Below are 6,000 nucleotides of genomic sequence, written 5' to 3'. Positions count from 1 at the left end.
GAGGGGGTTTAGTGTGGCGCGTCACACCTGTACAGAGTTAGCTCCAAGCTGATACATCCCCTAAATTTAGCCCCAGGCCTCACAGACATGGCCCCCGTGAAGCTAGGACGTAAAATCTTTATGGGTATGTCAACCATGCCTTAACGTCAGGGCCCCCCTTACACAAGGGCCGCCTGGTCACAAATAGAGATGGATGCCGCCACTGCTGATTACTCAGCGGTCAGTGGAGAGAGAGAGAGAGAGAGAGAGAGAGAGAGAGAGAGATGATGATGAATTGAATGTCAAATGTGTAACTTTCAGACAAATGCCATTGGGGAAAAAGAAGAGATGGAGAGGATGGGAATTGCTGCTTCATTCTCACGCAACACCTGGTCCGACATTGGACAGCAGCTTCAGATGTGGAGCTTCAGATGTGAAATATAGAGGCCTGTGTATGTGTGTGTGTGAGTGTGCGTGTGTGTGTGTGTGTGTGTTTGTTTGTTAGGGGGCGGGGGTGGGGTTCATAGAGCTGTAATGTGTGCATCAGTTGAGACTGAGGAAACTGGCAGACACGTGCTGGGTGTTGGTCTTATCTGAACTGTTATCTAAACTGTTCAAAACTGGTCACTAGAAGGTCAAACGTATTCCCATGGTGTGTGTGTGTGTGTGTGTGTGTGTGTGTGTGTGTGTGTGTGTGTGTGTGTGTGAGTGTGTGAGTGTGTGTGTGTGCGCACGCAGAGGGCAAGGGAAGCACATCCAGATGTGTGTCAGTATGCGTGCGGAGGTCTCAGGCCCCACAGCAACTCTCTCTGATCACAGAACACACACACACACACACACACACACACACGCACACACACACACACACACACACACAAACTTACATGAAAGCTCAGGAGGAACACCTTAGGCTCCACGCACAGGAAGCCCCCATTACACTGTGTGCGCTGATAAAAACGGTCCCCCCATTCGCCCCTGGGCTCCTGATAGCCATCTCCGCCCTTCAGTGGGTTCCCAATGAGGCTGTGCAGGTCCGACAGTCTAACGGGCCCCCAGGGAAACAACATAATGAAGTTAAACACATTGAATGCTTCAGATAAAACAGCTTTACTTAGTATATGTACTGTATCATTGTACCCCTATAGGCACCATTATGCACACATACATGCACACACACACACACACACACACACACACACACACACAAGCACGTACTGTATATGCCACATTTAAAATCAGCTTGTAATTTGTGTGTGGTTGTGTGTGTGTGTGTGTGTGTGTGTGTGTGTGAGAGATCACACTTCAGCACATTGTAGCTGAAATGAAAAAGTCTACTCTAAACACCATCTGTGTCCTCCACAACACTTAAAGATTCAAACACCTAAAAACAAAAGGATTACATGTTTTTGTGATGGCTTTTCAATATTGTATTAATGTGTTCCAATAAAAATACTTGAGAAAAAAAGATTAAAACACCTCACACATACACACACACACTCACACATGCACATGCACGCACGCACGCACACACACACACACACACACACACACACACACACACACACACACACACACACACACACACACACACACACACATCCACTAGAGCACCATTAGATCTTGCCAAACAGACTTTAATTAGGCCAGATTTAACACCTTCACCCCATAGCCACACCCAGTATTAACAATTCTCAAGCATTTATTGACAGGCTATAATTAACAGTGAATAACTGTAAAATTGTGAGTGTGTCTGTGTGAGTGAGTGAGTGAGTGAGTGAGTGAGTGAGTGAGTGAGTGAGTGAGTGCCTGGTTCTCTCAGATCCTTCTCTTCATCCCTTTCAGTCTCCCCCCCCCCCCCCACCCCCCTCTCTCTCTCTCTCTCTCCCTCTTGGAGGGGCTTCGTTCTGACCCTTCTCCTCCCTCGCCGTGGGAGGGGTCTCTTGATGACATCATAGCGCTGACTGATGGTTCCAAAGCCAACTGTGCTCCCAAAGCACCTCCAGTGATATTTCACTTCTTGAGCAACGCTGCTGGCAGGACAGCAGGGTACGGGGTCGATTCCTGTTCGATTCAGGACACCGAGTTCAATACCGAAACCGTGGTCCGATCTAGATTCGGAAAACTGATGCAACTGAGAAGGGTTTAACATCCGCACTGCAGGCTGGAACATCCAGTCTCACAACCATTACTGTCCAGTACGGCGCCAACTGTTGCTTGTTATCGCAGGCCCAGACTTCTTATGACAAAAGCCATTTACCACGATGCAAAGTTACTAGAAGAAGAAAAATATTTATTTATTTTTCATACGACATGCAGTGTGCACTTCACTCAATACACGTGTAGTGTAATGGGTGACACAAGAAACACACACACACACACACACATTAGGGTCGCAGATTAAATGTTCTCTGTGCTTAACCCATCCCTTTGTCCTTCCCCCAAGGGCGGCCAGGAGCACACGTCTGCATGAGCCACACCCAGGGACCAATGCAAGTGCTCCTGTCCGTCTTCGTGAGAGGGACGGACAGCGTTAGCGATCTGTTCTCTGCATGTTTTTCGGTATTGGGTTCCTTATGGGGGAAACCCTTCCAAACACAGGGAGAACATGCAAACTCTACACAGAGAGGCCCGGGAGATACTCTGCCTGGGATACCCCACCTGGGTACCTGACCACCCTGGGGAGAACAGCATCCCAAGTGGGGATCCATCCCAGGACCTTCTTGCGGTGAGTGGACACTCTCCACTGGACAGTGCTACGCACCGTGCCACGTATTAGTTGGACACCCTACGTTGCCTTACTCTCCCTCCCCTCTTCTCCAACCTCCTTCCCTCTCCTCCCTCCTTCCTCCCCCTCTCCTCCCCCCTCCTCCCTCCCTCCTCCCCTGTCCTCTGATCTCTCATACTATAGTTCCAATGGCACCAACTATACACCCTAATAATCACACTTACTTACAGTACTTACTTACTTAATTAGTTAATTGCTTACTTAATTACTTACTCCTCTTCTTCCCCTATGGGACTTAAGGCGTCAAGGCTCTTCAGGCTCTCTCCATTGTATTTGGTCCATGGCAGCATGTTCCCCATGACAGGTTCATGTTTTCCAGCTCCTGTGTCTCAGCTCTGTGCCAGCTAGTTTCGGGCCTCCCAGGTTTTCTTTTGCTTGGTGGATTCTCGTCATCCGGTCCTGCTCCATTCTCAACACATGGCCCATCCATCTCAAACATCTGCGTGTCGTTTTCTCGGTGATGCTCTGGCTACCTGTTTTCTCGTACAGTTGATGGTTGGAGATTTCGTTCGACCAAACGATCTGGCATATTCATCTGAGGCATCGTAAAGCCTCCACTCACCTCGTGTCTGTTTTGACTACTCGCCAACTCTCTGAACTGTACAGCAGAGCAGACTTGACATCACTGTTATACAGGAGCATCTTTGTTTGAAGGCTGTATTGCTTGGACCTCGAGATGGAACGGCACCCTGAGCCTTTCCCAGCCTGGCGTTGATGTCTCTTTGGAGCCTAACTGATGCGGCTGCCCAATAATCACACTCGATCCCCACTTAACCCCCAAAACCTGGAATGAATCCACTTCCTGTGACTGGACAACATGTTTGTGATGCCACTACATAAGATATCCAATAACATTTCATAATACAGCATAACCTTTGGGCCGGACCGTTTGTGTTAAGGAATCATTCCTGTAATCTTATGATGGTGGTGTTTGATGAGTCTCTGGGAATGGTGCTCTGCCTTCCATGTGAAAGTTTACATGCTGAACTCTACAGTCAGGGTTTGTCACACACACACACACACACACACACACACACACACACACACACACACACACACACACACACACACCATGCGACTGCTCGGCCTGCTGTGAGGGATAAACACCTCGTTGCCCAGCTCAACCTGTTTACGAGTCAATCTCTGGACAGCCGGGCCTGAGTGTGTGTGTGTTTGTTTGTGTGTGTGTTCGTGCATGCGTGCAGGTGTGCCTGTGTGTGAGTGTTAAGGGGGGTCTGATTACACGGAGAGGTGACTGGACACTCTCAAAACAAACCACAGCTTGGAACGCAGACACACACATACACACAAACAAGCACGACCTGACACGGCTAGGATACACAGCCCAGCACAATCACGCAGGACAGTCTGTCGCCAGACTAGATCAAAGCCAATCTTTAACATGTTCAATTCAGCCTTGGCTCCCTAATGTGGATCCTTTCTACCACCTCTCTATCTCTCTCTCTCTCTCTCTCTCTCTCTCTCTCACACACACACACACACACACACACTCTCTATTACTCTCTTTCACACACACACACACACACACACACACACACACACACACACACACACACACACACACACACACACACTCTCTATTACTCTCTCTCTCTCACACACACACTCTCTCTATTATTCTCTCTCTCTCTCTCTCTCTCTCTCTCACACACACACACACACACACTCTCTCTCTCTCTCTCACACACACACACACACACACACACACACACACACACACACACACACACACACACACACACACTCTCTCTATTACTCTCTCTCTACCCCTCTCTTTCTCTCTCTCTCTCTCTCTCTCTCACACACACACTCTCTCTATTACTCTCTCTCTCTCTCTCTCTCTCTCTCTGTAAACAGAGAGTTGTGATGATAGGCCCTGCAGTGGATTGACATTCCCGGTTAGTTCCGCTGCGTGGTCCGGCCGGTGCCCCGACCGTCTTCATCCCCGTGGGAAGAGTCTCTTCACCCCTCGGTCGCAGAGCCACGCACCGGTCGCCCCCCCCCCCCCCCCAACGAGGCGAGGGGCACACAGGATCACGGTACGAAACGAATACGTGACGCGACAGCATGACGGCGCCGCATGTCAAAGTGTCGCGCGGCACGTAGGGATAACGTGACACAACATGACACAGCCGTCATGACCTAGAGCAGCTGGGGGAGAATAGTCCTCACCCCCCCCCCCTCCCCCTCCTGCGTCAGTCCACCCGTACTCTTCCCCTCCATCTCTCTTCTTTCTCTCCCTCATGTGCATGTTGGCAATTCCCTTCTTCTTCTTACACACCGCTCCCCTCCCCAACCCCCCTCACCTGTGATGGATGACGCAGGCCGAGCCCCCGGAGTGAGCTCGGCTGAAAGCGTGCCACGACCTCCAGAGTTGGGGGGTGGGGGTCAGTCCTGGACGATGGGGTTAGACCTGGTCCCCGGGCCCCCCTCTGGCAGGTCTTCACACCCGTCTGACGAACATGGACTGCGATGCATTGGTGGTTCTGGCCGTCCCCGCCGGGATGTTACGAAACAGGACAGCGGGGAGATGGGGGGGGAGCCAAAAGGGTGGATAAGGGTAAAACCGTAGGGGGATGTGTGCGTGTGTGTGCGTCAGTGTATGTGTGTGTGTATGTGTGTGTGTGTGTGTGTGTGCATCAGTGTGTGTGCGTCAGTGTGTGTGTGTGTATGTGTGTGTGTGTGTGATAGAGAGAGAAAAAGAGAAAGATAGCCTAGGGATCTATCTGTTTCTCTCTCTCTCTCACACACACACACACACACACACACAAACACACACACACACACACACGCATAAACACACATCTGTCTCTTAGTCAGCATGTGCTAGCAGACATGCAGGTTCCAGACAGACACAGACAAACAGACAAACAGACAAACAGACAGACAGACAAACAGACAAACACAGACAGACAGACAAACAGACAAACAGACCGACAGACCGACAGACAGACAGACAGACAGACAAACAGACAAACAGACAAACAGACAAACAGACAGACAGACAGACAGACAGACAGACAGACAGACAGACAGACAGACAGACAGACAGACAGACAGACAGACAGACAAACAAACAGACAAACAGACAAACAGACAGACAGACGGACAGGCAGTTAACTAGGTGTTCCATGTAGTCAGAGTTAGCCCTGATATCCTTAGACTCTAACTAACAAGGTCCACTCAGGTTGTCTCTCTCCAAACAACCGGCGTTA

Source organism: Borostomias antarcticus (assembly GCF_949987555.1).
Source record: "Borostomias antarcticus genome assembly, chromosome: 3".
In the NCBI taxonomy this organism is placed as follows: domain Eukaryota; kingdom Metazoa; phylum Chordata; class Actinopteri; order Stomiiformes; family Stomiidae; genus Borostomias; species Borostomias antarcticus.
This window is presented reverse-complemented; position numbering follows the sequence as displayed.